General features: G+C 39.2%; 1 long non-coding RNA gene across 1 annotated transcript; it reads right to left on the bottom strand.

Annotated features, from left to right (window-relative positions):
• Positions 1 to 569: 569 nt before the first annotated feature.
• Positions 570 to 1,135, bottom strand: LOC112842035 (uncharacterized). The gene is made up of 2 exons (XR_003213610.1): positions 1,077 to 1,135; positions 570 to 741 (listed from the first exon to the last, which is right to left on the bottom strand). It is a non-coding gene; the product is annotated as an uncharacterized LOC112842035 (long non-coding RNA).
• Between the last annotated feature and the right edge of the window lie 12,592 nt (positions 1,136 to 13,727).

Below are 13,727 nucleotides of genomic sequence, written 5' to 3'. Positions count from 1 at the left end.
TTCAGCTTCAGCAGTATTTCTATTCATCTTATGAATTCCAGTCTAATGTCAATTCACTGTTTGAGTTCAGTTTTGGTCTTAAACTCCAGAGAATACCACCTAGTTCAACAATCTTTTTATCTGATTATTTGCAAAACGGTTTTCTTCTGAGAGATGCTGCTAGAGCTGAAATTGAGCCCAAAGAAACAACAACAAAGTTTAGTTCCTCTGGGTTTTCCATGGAAAATTGCTTTATCACTCACTCAGGTGACTTCTCCAGTGTCACGGATGAGTGATGAATGTATCTCCCACTGGAAACCATTGTGTCCAGTTAAAGTCAATCGACTTTTTTAAGGAGAGTTGTTAGATGCTGTGCTCATGAGGACAATGAGTTTTAACTTGGAGCACAATAAAGCTGCCATATTGGATCAACGAACAAAACACTTAATTGAGCAGAATTAAGTTAAAATGTAATATCCTCATATAATGACACATCACACATGACCCAGCATTGTTCTAAGAATGCAAACTTTCTTATTGGAAGTTTCCACAGCTGCCAGAAAGGGACAGATTTCTGTCTGGTCTTAATGTGTGGTCGTTGCTCTCTCGTTTTCTCTGGAATTGCTGCGCAGAGGATGTAACACCCATGATAAGCGCTGAGGTGTGTGTCCTTGTCAGGAATTAGCCATCCTCAGCTTCCAGGTTAAGAAAAGTGGAACCAGAAGATATTCAAATACATCTCTTCACAGCTGCTGATGAATTCTACAAAAAACAAAGTTTGTTAAAAACATTTGCAGGTGAATCACCACTGATTTATCAGTGACATCCATTTACTCAAAAATTACTGACAAGTGGATAACTAGAATATATAGTTTATAATTTCAACAATGTACTGTACAAAATGGAACTGTATATGACAAATGTGGTGTGGTGCTTGTGGAATTTTTAACAAGGGCCCTACAAAACTTTACAGTACTCATGCTGCCAAACTTCTGATGGCTAGGTGTGCAGTTCCTGCTTTAAATGCATTCACTTTTAAGATTAAGAAATCTAAGTGATAAGAGGCCAGAAATGTTTGAACTTGCTTATGAACCTACATCACTGAGGTCATCTCTCCTGCATGAAGTACAGGCGCTGGTTTTCCAGTGTGTGCATCTGATGGCCCAAAGCGGACTCAGAGCTGTAACACCATCCATGGCTGCAGTATGGAACAGATGTGGGTGTGTCCTCATCACCCAGAGGAGTCCAAATCGTCATCAAACAGCCCTACAGACACAAAAACATGAAAATATAAACAACCAGAGTATCAGCAGTGATTTAAGTACTTTAAGACCTCTGTGAAAATCATTTACAGTATATATCACAGAATTTAAGGCCTTTATAATCACAGAACATACAGAGAAAAGTACTAAACTGAATCAATTTCAGCTTTCGTTTCTCATGATGTATATTGTATTAATAATTAAACTTCATTATCTGTATCTTTACCACATACTTGCCACACAGGTGTAGATATTGTAGGTTCAGTGAATGCTTAAATTGCACTGATTAGAATATACTGGACATTCAAAGCTAAGATTCAGCGCACTGTGTTAGAGGCTGGGATTTGATGAATTCATCATATATACAACCTTTGATCATCATTTATGTCTAGCTGAGAATGAATCTGTGCACTCACATATTAAATGAACTGAAATCAGTAGTGTGATCTCCAGTCTTGACATAAGGAATGAGAGAACTGACAGCTGTTATTTTAATCAGCCTGTCTCAGTTGTTTTAACTCTAAGTATCACAAAGTAATGTGGTAACATCTGGACTGACGAGTTTACTGTCAGCATTTTAATCGCTAGTTTAAAGGCTGTAGGTTGCAGCCATTGCTCTAACACTGTATAAATGTAACAGGCCTCAGTGCTGGTTCTAACAGTCTGAGCTGCTTCCAGCTTTATTTGTGAAGAGCACAGCAGCTTACAAAACACGTAGCTAGCTCGTACAGCTGCGACGTAAAATTTTCATAAGCTAAAATGACCTTAAAATAACGGGGCTACGTGGGGTGATGCTAGCGTTAGCCATGTTAGCACGTTACCTTCAACAGGTGGTCAGACTGAGTAAACGGGCACTCAGTCAGAGGTTAGCTCTCCGTTTCGCTGCAGGCTCCCTTCATTCTTCACATATCCGTGTCGAGCCGAGTGTAAATCCCGAGGCTGAACGGCCTTTGTACAAGCACACACACTTCGTAGCAGGGCGAAGCTATGAGCTAGAAAAATCCAGGCTGGCAGACAGCCTGTCTGACCAGCCAATCAGAGAGCTCCTTACATCCCACGGTGTGGCTAATTTGAATAGCAGCAGGATTTTTAAAATGAAGTTGTTAATCCAACTGCTAATCCACATGTTAATCCCTGAGCGAACAGGAAAGGGAAATGGATTTTGAAATGCAGTTTATTAAAGTGCAATTCGAAAAAGGTTTTTGAAATGCAGTTTATTAAAGTGGAATTCAAAAAAGGTTTTTGAAATGCAGTTTATTAAAGTGCAATTCGAAAATGTTTTTATTAAAGTGGAATTCGAAAAAGGTTTTTGAAATGCAGTTTATTAAAGTGGAATTCAAAAAAGGTTTTTGAAATGCAGTTTATTAAAGTGGAATTCGAAAATGTTTTTTGAAATGCAGTTTATTAAAGTGCAATTCGAAAATGTTTTTTGAAATGCAGTTTATTAAAGTGCAATTCGAAAATGTTTTTATTAAAGTGGAATTCGAAAAAGGTTTTTGAAATGCAGTTTATTAAAGTGGAATTCGAAAATGTTTTTTGAAATGCAGTTTATTAAAGTGCAATTCGAAAATGTTTTTATTAAAGTGGAATTCGAAAAAGGATTTTGAAATGCAGTTTATTAAAATTAAGCACAGAATTTTTTATTTCGATGCGCGTGGCTCTTGTGGTCCTCCATACGTGGGGGCCTGGTAAGGAAGTTGAGGGGAGGCAGACAACTCCACAGGAAGAATCTTTTGTCTCTTCGACGACTCTGGGAGGTAGCAACGGAGTAGTGATGTGTCGGTCACGAATGAAACGGTTTCATTCATCTTTGAAGTGAACGACGCGAGCCAGCAACTTATTGGGAGCCGTGGGGTTTTTTTTCTTTCTCTCCCCCTCTCTCTCTCGCACTTTTTTTCCGCTTCACTCTGCACGCGAGCCTTGTGCTTTGCGCTGGGAAGGGGGGGGGAGGGGCGGTAGTTACACTCGCAGTAGCACAGGAACAGAGTAGTGATGGGATTTCCGGCTCTTTTTAGAGAACCGGTTCTTTCGGCTTGGCTCACTAAAAAGAGCCGGCTCCTTTGGCTCCCAACCGGCTCTTCAGGTTGTTTTGTTGTTTTAAGTAATTCATTATTAACAATAATATAAAATTATGCACAAAAGGAATTACTAATGTAAAAAAAAAGTGGTTTTATTTATATATGTTTATATATAAATATATGCTGTGGCCCCTAGAGACAAAGCACGTACAAACTCCAAAAACCACGTACAAATTCCAAAGCACGTACAAACTCCAAAACACATTTCTAGCGTTAACTGAACTTCCAAAACAGAGCTACGTAGATCACTTAATTACACAATTGAAAGCATATGTGTATTGTTTGTGTATTTATACACAAGCACTCATATATATTCAAATAATTTTTTTAAAAAAAAGTTCATTTACCTGTTACTACCACACACCAAACCCGGTCGTTGGTACTTCCTGGCTTGTGTAGCCACTAGGTAACAAAAGCTCAACACTGCGCCTAGCATTCTGGAGCACTTCTGTTGTCTTTTGTACGTGTTTTGGAGTTTGTACATGCTTCGGAGTTTGTACGTGCTTCTGAGTTTTTACGTGTGTTGGAGTTTTTACGTGCTTTGGGGCTTGTACGTGCTTCGGAGTTTGTACGTGTTTTGGAGTTCGTATGTGTTTTGGAGTTTGTACGTGCTTTGTCTCTAGGGGCCACCGTAAATATACTTTTATTCATTCACTCCACATAAAATATAATAAATAAATCATATAATACAAAAACCAACTATTCACATTTCAACTTTTAACTATTTAAATTTTCAGCTTTTTCGTTTTAAACAAGATTAAAGTGAAACAACACAAAACACTGCAAACCACAACACAATTAAATATAAATTAAAATATGAAAACAAAAAGAAGATGCACATTCTCTGTCATATGGGGCTGCATGAATAAACTTTCTGAATCCTTTATCATCCGCAACTGAAAATAGTTGTGGATGATTACTATACCTTTCTAATGTGACGTTGTTGTCCCTGGCTCTCTTTCTCTCTTTCCCTCCTGCTCTGTTCCTGTGCTACTGTGAGTGTAACTACCGCCCCTCCCCCCCTCTTCCCAGCGCAAAGCACAAGGCTCGCGTGCAGAGTGAAGCGGAAAAAAGTGCGAGAGAGAGGGTGAGAGAAAGAAAAAAAAAAACCCCACGGCTCCCAATAAGGGTCGGCTCGCGTCGTTCACTTCAACGACCAGCTCTAAGAGCCGTTTCGTTCGCGACCGACACATCACTACTCCGTTGCTACCTCCCAGAGTCGTCGAAGAGACAAAAGATTCTTCCTGTGGAGTTGTCTGCCTCCCCCCAACTTCCAGAACAGAGCAGGAGGGAAAGAGAGAGAAAGAGAGCCAGGGACAACAACGTCACATTAGAAAGGTATATTAATCATCCACAACTATTTTCAGTTGCAGATGATAAAGGATTCAGAAAGTTTATTATTTAATTTATATTTAATTGTGTTGTGGTTTGCAGTGTTTTGTGTTGTTTCACTTTAAATTTATTTAAAAGGAGAAAGCTGAAAATTTAAATAGTTAAAAGTTGAAATGTAAATAGTTGGTTTTTGTATTATCTGATTTATTTATTACATTTTATGTGGAGTGAATAAATAAAAGTATATTTACGGTGGCCCCTAGAGACAAAGCACATACAAACTTGAAAACATGTACAAACTCCGAAGCACCTACAAACCCTGAAGCACGTACAAACTCCAAAACACGTACAAAACACAAACAGAAGTGCTCTAGGATGCTAGGGGCAGTATTGAGCTTTTGTTACCTAGTGGCTACACAAGCCAGGAAGTACCAACGATCGGGTTTGGTGTGTGGTAGTAACAGGTAAATGAACATTTTTTTAAATTATTTGAATATATATGAGTGCTTGTGTATAAATACACAAACAATACACATATGCTTTCAATTGTATAATTTAAGTGATCTAGGTAGCTCTGTTTTGGAAGTTCAGTTAACGCTAGATATGTGTTTTGGAGTTTGTACATTCTTTGGAGTTTGTACGTGCTTTGGAGTTTGTATGTGCTTTGGAATTTGTACATGCTTTTTGGAGTTTGTATGTGCTTTGTCTGTAGGGGCCACCGCATATATTTATATATAAACATATATAAATAAAACCACGTTTTTTTTTACATTAGTAATTCCTTTTGTGCATAATTTTATATTGTTGTTAATAATAAATTAATTAAAGCAACAAAACAACCTGAAGAGCCAGTTGGGAGCCGAAAGAGCCGGCTCTTTTTAGTGAGCCAAGCCGAAAGAGCCGGTTCTCTAAAAAGAGCCAGAAATCCCATCACTACAAGAGAGTGTGAACCTTAAGGTGTGAAACAGCTGTGTACTGCCTTTTGTTCCTGAAGAAGGTATTTAACTGAGAGCCATGCTAGGCTCAGAGTGAGACTCTGTTGACCGTCTGCCCCGCGATCATGCAAGTTCTCCACCAAGCTTGGTTTTCTGTTCTTTGTCTTGATTAAAGAATGTTAGCTACCGCTCACCGCTTGTCTGCAGGCTTTATTTAATGGAAAACTTCCACAACAAAGCGTAAAAGAGTTAGTAGTTTATTTTATTGCTGCCAGTAATTTATTGCAGTTTACTTTTATTTGTTTAATTGTTTACTAAATGTTTGAGGTGTGAAAAAAACTGCAGTGGAATTTGAAAACAAAATATGGGTGTGTGTGGTTGGAGCTAAAAAACCTTGGGAACCAGTGGTTTAAGTAAACCTTAGAAAAGAACACACGGTCGTTGGACCATCCAACTCACAGAAAAATCACAGAAGCACTCAGCACCAGCAATGTTATGCCACTAATGGGGCTGTGATAACCTGTTTGGCCATTGCACAAAAATGAGCTGCTCTCAGTCGTTTTGGTATAATGAGACCTATCAGTATTTGACTTCCATCAAGCTACCCTTCACTTCAAGAAGATAGAATGTTTAAACACTCAGCTTTCATTTGAGGGAATCCACATTCAAACTGGATAAAGGGTTTAGGAGTTTCAGCACCTTAACATATTCAATTCAGTTCATTTCACTTTTATTTATACAGCGCCAAATCACAACAACAATCACCTCAAGACACTTTATATTGTTCGGTAGACCCTACAATAGTACATACGTGTTCTAAACTCTTTTTAAAGGAAGCAAAACAATTGAAAATTGACTCAAAAGCTATTTCATGTATGGGTGTGAACAATTCCTTTTTTATGTCACTATCAGTAAAGCAGATAAAAGGCCTAGAATTGATTTGAGGTGTAATGCTTGTAGTATGTGGGAGATTTTGCTGTGAACACACAACATGCAGTCAAAGGAGCTCTCCGTGCAGATGAAACAAGCCATCCTTAAGCTGGGAAAACAGACAAGAAAAAACATCTAACAAATTGCTACAATATTGTGTGGAAAAATCTACAGTTTGGTACATCCTGAGAGAGAAACCAACCGCTGGTGAACTCAGCAACACAAAAAGTTCTTGAAGCCAACAGTGGTGGATGATCACTGAATCATTTCCATAGTGAAGAGAAACCCCTTCAAAACAGCAAACCGAGTGAACAACACTTTCCAGGAGGCAGGGGTATCGATATCCAAGGGTACTATAAAGATAAGACTGCATCAAAGTAAAGAAAGAGAGTTCTCTGGAAGGTCCAAGCCACTCGTAAGCCTCAAGAATAAAAAGGCTTAATTGGACTTTACTAAAATACATCTAAGTAAGCCAGCACAGTTCTGGAAAAACATTCTTTGGACAGATGAAACCAAGATCAACCTTTACCACAATGACGGCAATAAAAAGGTATAAAGAAGGCGTGGAAAGTAGTGATGTGTCGGTTGCGAACGAAACGGCTCTAAGAGCCGACTCTTTGAAGTGAACAACGCGAGCCGGCCCCTTATTGGGAGCCGTGGGGGTTTTTTTTCTTTCTCTCACCCTCTCTCTCGCACTGTTTTTCCGCTTCACTCCGCACGCGAGCCTTGTGCTTTGTGCTGGGAAGAGGGGGGAGGGGCAGTAGTTACACTCGCAGTAGCACAGGAACAGAGCAGGAGGGAAAGAGAGAGAAAGAGAGCCAGGGACAACAACGTCACATAAGAAAGGTATAGTAATCATCCACAACTATTTTCAGTTGCGGATGATAAAGGATTCAGAAAGTTTATTCATGCAGCCCCATATGACAGAGAATGTGCATCTTCTTTTTGTTTTCATATTTTAATTTATATTTAATTGTGTTGTGGTTTGCAGTGTTTTGTGTTGTTTCACTTTAAATTTGTTTAAAACGAAAAAGCTGAAAATTTAAATAGTTAAAAGTTGAAATGTAAATAGTTGGTTTTTGTATTATATGATTTATTTATTATATTTTATGTGGAGTGAATGAATAAAAGTATATTTACGGTGGCCCCTAGAGACAAAGCACGTACAAACCCCGAAGCACGTACAAACTCCGAAGCACGTACAAACCCCGAAGCACGTACAAAAGACAACAGAAGTGCTCCAGAATGCTAGGCGCAGTGTTGAGCTTTTGTTACCTAGTGGCTGCACAAGCCAGGAAGTACCAACGTCCAGATTTGGTGTGTGGTAGCAAAAAGTAAATGAACAGTTTTTTGAATTATTTGAATATATATGAGTGCTTGTTAGAGCTGGGCGATATAAGATTTTTTCATATCACAATATGTTTTTGTCATTTCAGGCGATAACGATATATATCACGATATAAGCCAAATAACTACATTTTTAAGATTTAAATGTGCCGTTGCTCACAAGTAAAATGTGAAATAATCAGCAGCTTGTTTTAATTTAAATATTTATTTCCCATAATAAGTTCAACAGGGCAGATGTACTTAAGGAACATGAGACTTCAGTTTCAGATAAATAAAGGCAAATATTGCAAACTACACAAAAGGCAGCCGCTAAAGCGTTTAAGTTTCAAAATAGAACAAACAAAACAGACTACTGAATTGTCAATTCCACTTAGAAACAAAATATTAATTCTAAAAATAAATCTTAGTTTGTTTTACAGAAGAACAGACAAAATTGACTAACTTTTGTCAATATCAAATAAACTGAGAACTAAAAGGAAATTCTCAATCTCTCCTTGTTGTATAGTTTAGCTTTTCAAACAGTTTTAACAGTTACTTTAGTCTGACAAAAGCCGAATGACGAATTAGCGCTTTCAGTCAGAGATTGAGCATGCACCGGTTTATTGTATTTCCAGACTTGCTTTCGGCACAATTTACAGTGCGCGCTACTCTGTTTTTGTCAGACTTGAAATAGCCGAAATACCTTCACACTACGGAACTTCTGTGGCCCTTCTGTTCGACAAGCTTTCCGGCATTGGAACCATCATCGGTTTTTTCTTCGGTAACCTTCACTCATGCTCTCGGTTGATTTTTCTGTAGTCGGCAAACTCATTTCCTCCATTACCTGGGCTGCACGGCTGGCTGCTTCCCAAACAAATACACATGTGCGCCTTGGCACTTGTGCTGTACGTAACAAGTCACGTGACGTGACGCTGTGGCTGTGATTGGTTCGGCTCTGCGCTACTTAATTTGGATTGGCTGTTCTTTTTCTTTTTAAGAGGACAAGAGACATGAGGCCTATCACAATAGTTTAATTTTTCTATCGAGAAAAAGTTATTTCGCAATACATATCGTTATCGTTTTATCGCCCAGCTCTAGTGCTTGTGTATAAATACACAAACAATACACATACGCTTTCAATTGTGTAATTTAAGTGATCTAGGTAGCTCTGTTTTGGAAGTTCAGTTAACGCTAGATATGTGTTTTGGAGTTTGTACATGCTTTGGAGTTTGTACGTGCTTTGTCTCTAGGGGCCACCATATATATTTATATATAAATAAAACCACTTTTTTTGTTTTTACATTAGTAATTCCTTTTGTGCATAATTTTATATTGTTGTTAATAATAAATTATTAAAGCAACAAAACAACCTGAAGAGCCGGTTGGGATCCGGCTCTTTTTAGTGAGTCGAGCCGAAAGAGCCGGTTCTCTAAAAAGAGCCGGAAATCCCATCACTAGTGGAAAGGCTCATGATCCAAAGCATAGCACATCATCTGTAAAACATGACGGAGGCAGTGTGATGGCTTGGGCGTGCATGGCTGCCAGGGGCAATGGAACACTAGTGTTTATTAATGATATGACACAGCACAGAAGCAAGCAAATGAATTCTGAGGTGTTCAGAGACATACTGTCTGCTCAAATCCAGATAAAAGCAGTCAAATTGATTGAGCAGTATTTCAAAGTACAGATAGACAAGGACCCAAAACATACAGCCACAGAAACCCAGGAGTTTATTAAAGCAAAAAAGTGGAATATTTTTGAATAGCCAAGTCAATCACCTGATCTGTCACAGCTGCGGTGGCAGACGTGTGGTGTGTGTGAGAGAGGACCCAAACGCTGGCACTGGCTGTAATGTGAGCGAGCTTTATTTAAACGTTGGTAGCACAATCAGAAACATGGCGAGCAAAAACAGAACCTAAAGATAACCTAAACTGGGAATGACTACCAAACTAACCTGAACTGGCGACTCTGGGAGAAAACGCAGGGAAGAAACGCAGACGGACTAGCGACAAACACGAGCGAACACACACTATAAATACACAGGCGGAACATGAGGGAACGAGGATCAGGTGGGTACACAGCTGGAAGAAATTAGACCTAACGAGACAGAGGAAGCAAAACTAGAAACACTCACATAAGACATGGACCTTCAAAATAAAACAGGAAATCCACGGACAGAACTCAGAGGTACAACACCGACAGAGAACGATGGGAACACAGAGTACAGGGACCTGAGAGACATGAGACATAACTGACTGGGGAACAAGAGAATAAACACAAGGGTGGAACTAAACCTAAAAGCTAGAATTCACAATCCCAGAAGAACAAGAGAAACAGAAACGAAAACCCTAACAGTCAAAAACCATGAACCAAAAGGAAAACAGACTAATAAACCACAATACAAAATGAAAACACTGGGCCACAGGCCCAGGACCGTAACATGATCTTAACCCAATTGGGGATGCATTTTACTTGTTAAGGGCTAAACTTCTCACAGAAAGGCCTCAAACAAGTGTCGGAGGTAAAGCAAGACATATTGAACCGGGAGCTCATATCAAGGAGGCCGAGGCCCGCATTGCCGAAGTAGAAAGCACACTTAAAAAAAAAGGAACATCACTGAACTCAGCTATCAAATGAGTTGTACTTCTTGAAGCCAAAACAGATGACTTGGAAAACTGGGCAAGATGAAAAAACTTGTGCATCTTTGGCATAAGAGAGGGAGCAGAGGGGCAACAATCACTCTTTTGATTTATTAACAACATGCTACCTAAGTGGCTGGGGCTAGCGCCGACAAATCATTCAGACTGGAACGAGTGCATCGCACGCTAGCCTCCAGGAAACCAAACCACATATGGACTGGGTGAAACATTTCTGAAATGGATCTGGTTATTTTATACAAACCCAACAGCACAAGTTTTAACTAATAATAATAATATGTCAAAACCCTTTGTCATTGTCCTGAGTCTGTGGACTCAGTGGTTTTGGTTTTGATTATTATCTTAGGTTTTAGGTTCATTCTTGTTAGGAATTTGTTGTTCTTAGGTTTAGTTTCTGTTTTGTATTTCGAGCTTCTTTTGTTCTGTGTCTCTCTGCCTGCCCTGGTCCCACGTCTTTATGTTCCCTCCCTGTTGCCATGTCTTGTGTCAAGCTTGTGTCTGTGCATACCTGTTGTATTTCCTGTTTTACTTTGAAGGTCCTTGTCTTATGTCAGTCTGTTCAGGTTACGTTTCCCCTGTCTCGTCAGCTCTGATTTCTCCCAGCTGTGTTGCCCTCCTGTATCCCATTCCCTGATTGCCCCTGTGAGTATATAAGCCCAGTGTTTTCTACTGGTTCATCTGTGTTGTCTCCCTGAGTTTCCCTGTGTTTCTGCTGTATGTAGGTTTCAGGTCAGTTTTGTTAGTTTTCTCAGTTTAGGTTTCTCTTAGTTTCTCTGTATGCCCTTCACCGTTCCTCCTGTATCCTGTTCACCTCATAAAATAAAGCTCACTCTCCGCATCTACATCAGTGCCTGTGTTTGGGTCCTTACCTCACCTCCACATGGCCTGCCTCACCAGCTGTGACACCCTTTAATTTACAGCGGTCAACAGCATTTCTTTTTGTGTTAGCAATAGAACCTCTAGCCATAGCTGTGAGAGCAAATACAGGAATATCAGGTATCAGAATTGGAGGAAGAGACCATCTAATTTCTTTATTTTCAGACGATATTATATTTTTTATGACTAATCTGAAAGATCGTATCCCTAATTTAGTAACATTAATAAAAAAAATTGGAGAATTTTCAGGATACAAAATTAACAATTCTAAATCAGAATTAATGTTTCTTAATGAGGAAGAAAGAAGAAGACTTGTTGTGCCCACCCCATTTAAAACAACTACAGTACGCTTTAAATATTTAGGCATTGGGATTACCCCAAGCCTCAAGGACATAGCCTCAATAAATTATGATCCCCTTGTAGATGAGGTCACGGAAACGCTAAACCTTTGGTTAAACCTGCCTGTATCTATGATAGGCCGGATAAATATCCTAAAAATGACAATCTTACCAAAATTTTTATATTATTTCTTAAACACTTCCACTGCCAACTTCATTTTTTGACAGTTTAAACAAACTATTTAACCAATTTATTTGAAATAATAGGAAGGCAAGGCTCCACTTAAAACTACTTTACTTGCCCTATGAAAGAGGAGGTCTCCAAGCCCCCAACCTCAGATGGTATTATATGGCTGACCAACTAACATCGGCCACCTATTATCTTTGCCCAACAACTCCTCCAGCCTGGGTTGACATTGAGCAAGAATCTGTTCCAGATCTTCCCTTACACACTTTTCTATATTCTTCAGACACTAAGACATTAAAAAAGAATACAAAGGACCCTTCCTTGAAATATACAATTATAATTTGGCATGCAGCACACAAACGTATCAGCGATTCTCCATCGCTTTTGCAATTCACCCCTATTTGGGGAAATGAAAGCTTAACTCCTGGTAAAAATGATGGAGGATTTAAAATATGGAAAAATAAAGGCATTCAAAAAGTTAAAGACCTATATGTAGACGACATCTTGCTCACATTTGATCAGTATGTAAAAAATATTTAATACCCCCAAAGCACTTTTTAAAATACTTACAATTGAAAAATTATTTGTCATCAAAACTGCAAAAGATTGCTGAACTTCTACCATGAAAAAAAATAGAGGATGTATGCGTTAAGAATACAAAAGGGAAAGGTTTTCTCTCTATATATTATAACTTATTGATGCTTTCCTCCAAAGACTCAGCAGCTGGATGCTTAGAGAAGGGACATCCAAGAGGACACAGATGAAAATGACTGGAACCAGGCTTGCTTAAAAGCACAAAAACAAAGAATAAACACACGCTTTAAACTCCTGCAATATAAATGGCTCATGAGAACCTATATAACACCCGCCAAGTTCCATCATATGTCCACTGATATTCCAGACATCTGTACAAAATGTTTAGTTGAAAAAGGAACTCTTCTCCATTGTCTATGGCAGGGGTCTGCAACCTTTTACACCCAAAGAGCCATTTGGACCCCATTTCCACGCAAAAGAAAACACTGGGAGCCGCAAATACTTTTTGACATCTAAAATGAAGATAACACTGTATATATTGTTTTTTATCTTTATGCTTTGTGTGAACAACTAAGGTGTGCTGCTTATGAAATCCATGAAGTGCTACAGAGAAAATTAAATTATATTTATGTAATTAACATATTTTGAACTCTTAAAGAAATATAACAAAAGGAAAGACACCAACCTGAACTAAAATGATCCATGTAGCAAACAAAAACTGTTGTCAGCCGCCACCCTTATATCGCCTTTGGGCTGTTGGAGCCTTGACCTGACTCTTAAAAAATAATTGGAAAAAAGCACTATGCTGCTGAAAAATGAAAAATAGATATTTGCAAAATTCTGCCTAAATATGTATTTTACCTGGTTAATGTGTGCGGCGGGGCGTGGTTTGCAGCGCCGCTGCAGGGGAGGCAGATGCACCTGAGCAGCACCCGCAATCACGCCTCGCTGCCTTTACGTCTGCGCTATCTGTGCTGTTGTGTTGTTGGTGGTGTATGTCGGGCTGTGAGCTGAAAAGCTACAGCCGGCTGTATGCGTACAGCAACCGTGTGTGAAAAGTGCTCAATAAAGAGATGCTCAAAAGCATGCTCATGGAAACATGGTCGGGTCTGCCGTGATTTGTTTACAATGGGACTTCTGCTCCTGAACCTCTGCGCACAGAGTCCGCAAATCGGGGCTATACGAAGTCAGTTTACGCAGGACTGTAAGCTGTCATCTGTCAGGCGTGAACGGTGTTTGTCTTTAACATAGTTCACGGTGGAGAACAGCTGCTGACATAATGTGGATCCGAAG

This window comes from Oreochromis niloticus, linkage group LG13, assembly GCF_001858045.2.
Source record: "Oreochromis niloticus isolate F11D_XX linkage group LG13, O_niloticus_UMD_NMBU, whole genome shotgun sequence".
Taxonomy (NCBI): Eukaryota; Metazoa; Chordata; class Actinopteri; order Cichliformes; family Cichlidae; genus Oreochromis; species Oreochromis niloticus.
This window is presented reverse-complemented; position numbering and strand designations above follow the sequence as displayed.